A 10,437-nucleotide genomic window follows, 5' to 3' on the forward strand; every position below is an offset into this window, starting at 1 on the left:
CCAATCCTTCTTACTCCTTTCCATGGCAAGCTGTATGTTGGGCATCACCGTTGTCAGTGGCTACAATCCCGTCCTCTCAGTGAAAATGTTCAACGCACCCTGTCACGGCACGGCTAATCATCTGTCGGTTCTCAATCAGGTTGGAGTAGAATCAATTGATTCTTTTGCGTCTGTCACTAACGCCCAGCCTTCAGGAGTTTGAAGCTCGTCACAGTCATTCAATCATTGAATCCTACTCAGAATACCACAGACAAGGTTTAGACCTTCCGGATTCTCTTGAATGCCGCCATCAATTCTAGCTTATACCACGAAGATTCTGATTAAGGAATCCAAGAGATAAACATTCAAGCCTTGTTTGCTTGTAGAACGGGAGTGGTTGTCAGGCACGCGTTCATAAGTGAGAATGATGATGAGCGTCACATAATCATCACATTCATCAAGTTCTTGAGTGCGAATGAATATCTTGGAATAAGAACAAGCTGAATTGAATAGAAGAACAATAGTAATTGCATTAATACTCGAGGTACAGTAGAGCTCCACACCTTAATCTATGGTGTGTAGAAACTCCACCGTTGAAAATACATAAGAACAAGGTCTAGGCATGGCCGAATGGCCAGCCTCCCAATACATGATCAAAAGACTCCAAATGATCAAGGATCAAAAGATTCAAAGATCTAAAGATGATCTAAGATCCAAAGATTAAAAATACAATAGCAAAAGGTCCTATATGTAGAGAACTAGTAGCATAGGGTTTACAGAAATGAGTAAATGACATAAAAATCCACTTCCGGGCCCACTTGGTGTGTGCTTGGGATGAGCATTGAAGCATTTTCGTGTAGAGACTTCTCTTGGAGTTAAACACCAGCTTTTGTGCCAGTTTGGGCGTTTAACTCCCATTCTTGTGCCAGTTCCGGCGTTTAACGCTGGGCATTCTTGAGCTGATTTGGAACGCCAGTTTGGGCAATCAAATCTCGGGCAAAGTATGGACTATTATACATTGCTGGAAAGCCCAAGATGTCTACTTTCCAACGCCGTTAAGAGCGCGCCAATTGGGCTTCTGTGGCTCCAGAAAACCCACTTTGAGTGCAGGGAGGTCAGAATCCAACAGCATCTGCAGTCCTTTTCAGTCTCTGAATCAGATTTTTGCTCAGGTCCCTCAATTTCAGCCAGAAAATACCTGAAATCACAGAAAAACACACAAACTCATAGTAAAGTCTAGAAAAGTGAATTTTAACTAAAAACTAATAAAAATATACTAAAAACTAACTAAAACATACTAATACATACTAAAAACAATGCCAAAAAGCGTATAAATTATCCGCTCATCATCGGGTCAAGATCAGCGGTTGGCTCAAGAATCTTTTGAACTCTTGGAATGCTCCTTCACATTCTGGAGTGGTGTACGAAATTGTGATCCTCAAAGTTGGTCTCTTTGTATTTGTATGAAATTTAAATGTTGGCTCTATCAAAAATGCCCCAAAGAGATCATGGTATGATGAACTGGGATCTTAATAATCCCTGGTAATGGCACGTGTGATCACAACTCCGTTCAACTTAACCAGCAAGTGTACTGGGTCATCCAAGTAATACCTTACGTGAGTAAGGGTCGATCCCACAGAGATTGTTGGTATGAAGCAAGCTATGGTCACCTTGTAAATCTCAGTTAGGCAGATTAAATGGTTTATGATAAGTTCGAAAATAAATAATAAACAGAAAATAAAATAGTAAATAGTTACTCATATAATTTCATGGTGGGAATTTCAGATAGGCATATGGAGATACTGTGCTCCTCTCGAATCTCTACTTTCTTATTACATTCATCCAATCCTTCTTACTCCTTTCCATGGCAAGCTGTATGTAGGGCATCACCGTTGTCAATGGCTACATCCCATCCTCTCAGTGAAAATGGTCCTATGCTCTGTCACAGCACGGCTAATCATCTGTCGGTTCTCAATCAGGTTAGAATAGAATCCCTTGATTCTTTTGCGTCTGTCACTAACGCCCAGCCTTCAGGAGTTTGAAGCTCGTCACAGTCATTCAATCCCAGAATCCTACTCGGAATACCACAGACAAGGTTAGACTTTCTGGATTCCCGGAATCCTACTTGGAATACCACAGACAAGGTTCGACTTTCCGGATTCCCATGAATGCTGCCATCTATCTAGCTTATACCACGAAGATTCTATTGGAGAATCTAAGAGATATGCGCCCGGCCTAAAGTAGAACGGAAGTGGTTGTCAGTCACGCGCGTTCATAGGTGAGAATGATGATGAGTGTCACGGATCATCACATTCATCAAGTTGAAGTGCAACGTATATCTTGGAATAAGAATAAAAGAGAATTGAATAGAAAATAATAGTAATTGTATTGAAACTTGAGGTACAACAGAGCTCCACACCCTTAATCTATGGTGTGTAGAAACTCCACCGTTGAAAATACATAAGTGAAAGGTTCAGGCATGGCCGAATGGCCAGCCCTCAAAACGTGATCAATGGCCTCCTTAGATGAAGAATAAAACAAAACTGAGACCAAAGATGAAACGTGGTCAAAAGACAACTAATACACTAGTAAAAAGTCTTATTTATACTAAACTAGCTACTAGGGTTTACAGAGGTAAGTAATTGATGCATAAATTCACTTCCGGGGCCCACTTGGTGTGTGTTTGGGCTGAGCTTGATCTATCCACGAGCTGAGGCTTCCTTTGGAGTTGAACGCTGTGTTATAGCGTGTTTCTGACGTTCAACTCCGGGTCGTGACGTGTTTTTGGCGTTTGACTCCAGACAGCAGCATGTACTTGGCGTTGAGCGCCACTTTATGTCGTCAATTCCCGAATAAAGTATGTATTATTATATATTGCTGGAAAGCTCTGGATGTCTAATTTCCAACGCCATTGAGAGCGCGCCATTTGGAGTTCTGTAGCTCCAGAAAATCCATTTTGAGTGCAGGGAGGTCAGATTCCAACAGCATCAGCAGTCCTTTTGTCAGCCTTTTTCAGAGTTTTGCTCAAGTCCCTCCATTTCAGCCAGAAATTACCTGAAATTACAGAAAAACATACAAACTCATAGTAAAGTCCAGAAATGTGAATTTAACATAAAAACTAATGAAAACATCCCTAAAAGTAGCTTGAACTTACTAAAAACTACCTAAAAATAATGCCAAAAAGCGTATAAATTATCCGCTCATCACAACACCAAACTTAAATTGTTGCTTGTCCCCAAGCAACTGAAAATCAATTAGGATAAAAAGAAGAGAATATACTATAATTTCTAAAATATCAATGAATATTAATTCTAATTAGATGAGCGGGACTTGTAGCTTTTTGCTTCTGAATAGTTTTGGCATCTCACTTTTTCCTTTGAAGTTTAGAATGATTGGCTTCTCTAGGAACTTAGAATTTCGGATAGTGTTATTGACTTTCCTAGTTAAGTATGTTGATTCTTGAACACAACTACTTATGAGTCTTGGCCGTGGCCCTAAGCATTTTGTTTTCCAGTATTACCACCGGATACATAAATGCCACAGACACATAACTGGGTGAACCTTTTCAGATTGTGACTCAGCTTTGCTAGAGTCCCCAGTTAGTGGTGTCCATAGCTCTTAAGCACACTCTTTTGCTTTGGATCACGACTTTAACCACTCAGTCTCAAGCTTTTCACTTGGACCTTCATGCCACAAGCACATGGTTAGGGACAGCTTGATTTTAACCGCTTAGGCCTGGATTTTAATTCCTTGGGCCCTCCTATCCATTGATGCTCAAAGCCTTGGATCCTTTTTACCCTTGCGTTTTGGTTTTAAGGGTTATTGGCTTTTTCTACTTGCTTTTTCTCTTTTTTTTTTTCTTTCGCAAGCTTTTGCTTTTTCACTGCTTTTTTCTTGCTTCAAGAATCAATTTCATGATTTTTCAGATTGTCAATAACATTTTTCTTTGTTCATCATTCTTTCAAGAGCCAACAGTTTTAACATTCATAAACAAAAAGATAAAAAATATGCACTGTTCAAGCATTCATTCAGAAAACAAAAAGTATTATCACCACATCAATATAATTAAACTAAATTCAAGGATAAATTCGAAATTCATGTACGTCTTGTTCTTTTGAATTAGAAACATTTTTCATTTAAGAAATGTGAAGGATTAATGGAATTATTCATAGCTTTAAGACATAGTTACTAAATGATCATGAAGTAGAGACACAAAACATAAATGAACACAACATAAAAACCGAAAAGCAGAAAGAAATAAGAACAAGGAATGAATCCACCTTCGTGGCGTCTCCTTCTTAAAGGACCAACAATGTCCTTAAGCTCTTCTATGTCCCTTCCTTGCCTTTGTTGCTCCTCCCTCATTGCTCTTTGATCTTCTCTTATTTCATGGAGAATGATGGAGTACTCATGATGTTCCACCCTTAATTGTTCCACATTGTGGCTCAAATCTTCTAAGGAGGTGTTGAGTTGTTCCCAATAGTTGTTGGGAGGAAAGTGCATCCCTTGAGGCATCTCAGGGATTTCTTGATGATGAGCTTCCTCATGCATCTCTTGAGATCTGTGGAGGGTTTCTCTTGCTTGCTCCATCCTCTTCTTGGTGATGGGCTTATCCTCTTCAATGGGGATGTCTCCTTCTATGATAACTCCAGCTGAGTAACATAGATGGCAAATAAGGTGAGGAAAAGCTAGCCTTGCCATGGTGGAAGGCTTTTTGGCTATTTTGTAGAATTCATTGGAGATGACTTCATGAACTTCTACTTCCTCTCCAATCATGATGCTATAAATCATGATGGCCCGATCCACAGTAACTTCAGATCGGTTGCTAGTGGGAATGATAGAGCGTTGAATGAACTCCAACCATCCTCTAGCCATAGGCTTGAGGTCCAGTCTTCTTAGTTGAACTAGCTTGCCTTTGGAGTCTCTTTTCCATTGAGCTCCTTCCACACATATGTCCATAAGGACTTGGTCCAACCTTTGATTAAAGTTGACCCTTATAGTGTAGGGGCGTACATCTTCTTGCATCATGGGCAAGTGGAATGCCAACCTCACATTCTCCGGACTAAAATCTAAGTATTTTCCCCGAACCATTGTGAGACAATTCTTTGGACTCGGGTTCATACTTTGATCATGGTTCCTAGTGATCCATGCATTGGCATAGAACTCTTGAACCATTAAGATTCCGACTTGTTGCATGGGGTTAGTTAGGACTTCCCAACCTCTTCTTCGGATCTCTGGATACTTATTTTTCTTGAGCTTCAAATGGACCTCAAGGATCACCTTCTTCTTTGCCACAACATCATAGAAGTGGTCTTGATGGCTTTTGGAGATGAATCTTTCCATCTCCCATGACTCGGAGGTGGAAGCTTTTGTCTTCCCTTTTCCTTTTCTAGAGGATTCTCCGGCCTTAGGTACCATTGATGGTAATGGAAAAACAAAAAGCTTATGCTTTTTACCACACCAAACTTAAAATATTGCTCGCCCTCGAGCAAGAGAAGAAAGAAGAAGAAGAAGAAGAAGAAGAAGAAGAAAATATGGAGGAGAGTGAGAGATGGTATTTTCGGCCAAGGTGTAGAAGAGGGGGTTTGTGTTGTGTAAAAATGAAGTAGAATGGAAGGGTATATATAGGGAGGGGAGAGGGTGTAGTTTCTGTCATTTAGGGTGGGATTGGGTGGGAAAGTATTTTTGAATTTTGAAGGTAGGTGGGATTTATGGGGAAGAGTGGATAGATGTGAGTGGTGAAGGGGGTAATTGGGAAGAGAGATTAAAGTTGTTGGGAAGTGTGATATGGGGAAGAGTGTTATAGGATTAGGAGGTAAGGTGGGAATATGTTAGGTGGGGATCCTGTGGGGTCCACAGATTCTGAGATGATCCTGTGGGGTCCACAGATCCTGAGGTGTCAAGGAATTACATCCCTGCACCAATTAGGCATGTAAAATGCCTTTGCACACCATTCTGGCGTCTAAACGCCGAGATGATGCACACTCTGGGCGCTCAACGCCCATGTGTAGCATGTTTCTGGCGTTGAACGCCAGTTCCATGCTTGTTACTGGCGTTCAGCGCCAGCTTTCCTCAAGGCACATTCCTGGCGTTCAAACGCCAGAATGTTGCTTGTTTCTAGCGTTCAGCGCCAGATTCATGCTCTGTTCTGGCGTTGAACTCCAGCCAGATGCTCCTTACTGGCGTTGAACGCCAGTTTGTCCTCCCTCCAGGGTGTGATTTTTCTTCTGCTATTTTTGATTCTGTTTTTAATTTTTATATTTTTTTCGTGACTCCACATGATCATGTACCTAATAAAACACAAAATAACAATAAAATAAAATAAAATAAAAATTAGATAAATAAAATTAGGTTGCCTCCCAACAAGTGCTCTTTTAATGTCATTAGCTTGACAGTGGGCTCTCATGGAGCCTCATAGGTGATCAGGTCAATGTTGTATAGTCCCAACACCAAACTTAGAGTTTGGATATGGGGTCTTAACACCAAACTTAGAGTTTGGTTGTGGCCTCCCAACACCAAACTTAGAGTTTGACTGTGGGGCTCTTCTTGACTCTGAACTGAGAGAAGCTCTTCATGCTTACTCTCTTTTGTCACCGAGGGATGGCCATGTGCCTTAAACACAAGGTAGTCCCCATTCAATTGAGGGACTAATTCACCTCTGTTGACATCTATCACAGCTCCTGCTGTAGCTAGGAAAGGTCTTCCAAGGATGATGCATTCATCCTCTTCCTTCCTAGTGTCTAAGATTATGAAATCAGCAGGGATGTAAAGGCCTTCAACCTTTACTAACACGTCCTCTACTATTCCATAAGCTTGTCTCAATGACTTGTCTGCCAATTGTAATGAGAACAAGGCAGGTTGTACCTCAATGATCCCCAGTTTCTCCATTACAGAGAGTGGCATAAGATTTATCCCTGACCCCAGATCACATAGAGCTTTTTCAAAGGTCATGGTGCCTATGGTACAAGGTATTAAGAACTTGCCAGGATCTTGTCTCTTTTGAGGTAAAATTTACTGAATCCAGGTATCTAGTTCATTAATGAGCAAGGGAGGTTCACTTTCCCAAGTCTCATTACCAAACAACTTGGCATTCAGCTTCATGATAGCTCCTAAATATTGAGCAACTTGCTCTCCAGTCACATCTTCATCCTCTTCAGAGGAAGAATAGTCTTCAGAGCTCATGAATGGCAGAAGGAGATTTAATAGAATCTCTATGGTCTCTATATGAGCCTCAAATTCTTTTGGATCCTTAATAGGAAACTCCTTCTTGCTTGAGAGACGTCCCAGGAGGTCTTCCTCACTAGGATTTTCGTCCTTCTCCTCCCTTGTGCATTCAGCCATATTGATCACATCAATGGCCTTGCACTCTCCTTTTGGATTCTCTTCTGTGTTGCTTGGGAGAATACTGGGAGGAGTTTCAATGACTTTCTTACTCAGCTGGCCCACTTGTGCCTCCAGATTTCTGATGGAGGATCTTGTTTCAATCATGAAACTGAAAATGGCTTTTGACAGATCAGAGACTAGATTGGCTAAATTAGAAGTGTTTTGTTCAGAATTCTCTGTCTGTTGCTGAGAAGATGATGGAAAAGGCTTGCTATTGCTCAGCCTATTGCATCCACCATTGTTGAAGCCTTGTTAAGGCTTTTGTTGATCCTTCCATGAGAAATTTGGATGATTTTTCCATGATGAATTATAGGTGTTTCCATAAGGTTCACCATGTAATTAACCTCTGCCATTGCAGGGTTCTCAGGATCATAAGCTTCTTCAGAAGCTGCCTCTTTAGTACTATTGGATGCATTTTGCCATCCATTTAGACTTTGAGAGATCATGTTGACTTGCTGACTCAACACTTTGTTCTGAGCCAATATGGTATTCAGAGCATCAATTTCAAGAACTCCCTTCCTCTGAGGTATCCCATTATTCACGGAATTCCTCTCAGAAGTGTACATGAATTGGTTATTTGCAACCATGTCAATGAGTTCTTGAGCCTCTTCAGGCGTTTTCTTTAGGTGAATAGATCTACCTACAGAATGGTCCAATGATATTTTCAAAAACTCAGATAGACCATAATAGAATATATCTAATATGGTCCATTCTGAAAACATGTCAGATGGACACCTTTTGGTCAACTGCTTGTATCTTTCCCAAGCTTCATAGAGGGATTCACCATCTTTTTGTTTGAAGGTCTGAACATCCACTCTAAGCTTGCTCAGCTTTTGAGGAGGAAATAATTTATCCAAGAAAGCCGTGACCAGCTTATCCCAGGAGTCCAGGCTATCCTTAGGTTGTGAATCCAACCATATTCTAGCTCTGTCTCTTACAGCAAAAGGGAAAAGCATGAGTCTGTAGACTTCAGGATCAACTCCATTCGTCTTAACAGTCTCATAAATCTGCAAGAACTCAGTTAAAAATTGGTAAGGATCTTCAGATGAAAGTCCATAAAACTTGCAGTTCTGTTGCATTAAAGCAACTAGTTGAGGTTTAAGCTCAAAATTATTGGCTCCAATGGCAGGAATGGAGATGCTTCTTCCATCAATGTGAAGTCACCAAGCATTCTCCTTACATTATTGTTGTTGGGTTCGGCTGCCATCTCCTTCTCTTGTTCTAATATTTCTGAAAGGTTACCTTTAGATTGTTGTAATTTAGCTTCTCTTAGTTTCCTCTTCAGAGTCCTTTCAGGTTCGGGATCAATTTCAACAAGAGTGCCTTTTTCCTTGTTCCTGCTCATATGAAAGAGAAGAAAACAAGAAAAGAAAAGGAATCCTCTATGTCACAGTATAGAGATTCCTTTATGTTAGTAGAAGAAGAAAGGGGGGAAGAGTGAAGAAGAATGGGTTCGGATTTTTAGATGAAGAGAGGTGAAGAGAAGTGTTAGTAAATAAATAATTAAATAGAATAAGAAAAGAGAGGGAGAATTTCAAAAATAATTTAAAAAAAAGGTTAGTATTTTCGAAAATTAAAGATAAGATAAGATTAAAATTAAAATTTAAAACAAAAAAAGAATTTTTGAAAAAGAGATGAGATATTTTTGAAATTTAGAGAGGGAAAAGTAGTTAGGTGGTTTTGAAAAAGATAAGAAACAAACAAAAAGTCAAATAGTTAGTTGAAAAAGATATTAAAATCACATTTGAAAAGATAAGAAGATAAGAAGTTAGATAAGATATTTTGAAATCAAATTTTTGAAAAAGATAAAATTTTGAAAAAAAAGATATGATAAAAAGATAAGATAAGAAAATAAGATAGAAAAGGTGTGTTTGAAAAAGATTTAATTTTTAAATTTAAAATTACTTACTTCACTAACAAGAAACTACAAGATAAGATTCTAGAACTTAAAGATTGAACCTTTCTTAACAAGAAAGTAACAAACTTCAAATTTTTGAATCAATCACATTAATTGTTAGTGAGTTTTCGAAAATTTGATATAAAGATAAGAAAAATATTTTGAAAATAATTTGAAAAAGAATTTAAAAAGATAATATTTTTTTTTTAAATTGAAATTTTGACTTGACTTGTAAGAAACAACTAATTTTAAAAATTTTTTGACCAAGTCAACCCAAAATTTCGAAAATTTGGAGGGAAATTTTTTTTTTGATTTTTGAAATTTTAATTATGAGAGAGAAAAACACAATTATGACCCAAAACTTAAAAATTTTGGATCAAAACACATGATGCATGCAAGAACACTATGAATGTCAAGATGAACACCAAAAACACTTTGAAGATCATGATGAACATCAAGAACATAATTTTGAAAAATTTTTGATGCAAAGAAAACATGCAAGACACCAAACTTAGAAATCTTTAATGCATGGACTCTAACAAACGAAAAATGCATATGAAAAATAACAAACAATACAAAATAAGAAAACATCAAGATCAAATAAGAAGACTTGTCAAGAACAACTTGAAGATCATGAAGAACACCATGAATATATGAATTTTCGAAAAATGCAAGAAAAAAAATTTTAAAGCATGCAATTGACACCAAACTTAAAAGTTGACTCAAGACTCAAACAAGAAACACAAAATATTTTTTTATTTTTGTGATTTTTTTTATTTTTTTGATTTTTATTAATTTTTTCGAAAATAAAGATTGGAAAAAAAATGAAAAAGAAAAGAAAAATTTTGAAAAAGATTTTTGAAAAATTTTTGAAAAGAAAATTACCTAATCTGAGCAACAAGATGAACCGTCAGTTGTCCATACTCGAACAATCCCCGGCAACGGCGCCAAAAACTTGGTGTATGAAATTGTGATCCTCAAAGTTGGTCTCTTTGTATTTGTATGAAATTTAAATGTTGGCTCTATCAAAAATACCCCAAAGAGATCATGGTATGATGAATTGGGATCTTAATAATCCCTGGTAATGGCACGTGTGATCACAACTCCGTTCAACTTAACCAGCAAGTGTACTGGGTCATCCAAGTAATACCTTACGTGAGTAAGGGTCGATCCCACAG

The 10,437-nt window shown here is 38.4% G+C and overlaps 1 non-coding gene across 1 annotated transcript; it reads left to right on the forward strand.

Annotated features, from left to right (window-relative positions):
* Window positions 1-8,082: 8,082 nt before the first annotated feature.
* On the forward strand, window positions 8,083-8,186 carry LOC130963940 (small nucleolar RNA R71). Its single transcript, XR_009080055.1, has one exon. It is a non-coding gene; the product is annotated as a small nucleolar RNA R71 (small nucleolar RNA).
* The last annotated feature ends 2,251 nt before the right edge of the window (window positions 8,187-10,437 follow it).

Source organism: Arachis stenosperma, chromosome 2 (assembly GCF_014773155.1).
Source record: "Arachis stenosperma cultivar V10309 chromosome 2, arast.V10309.gnm1.PFL2, whole genome shotgun sequence".
In the NCBI taxonomy this organism is placed as follows: Eukaryota; Viridiplantae; Streptophyta; class Magnoliopsida; order Fabales; family Fabaceae; genus Arachis; species Arachis stenosperma.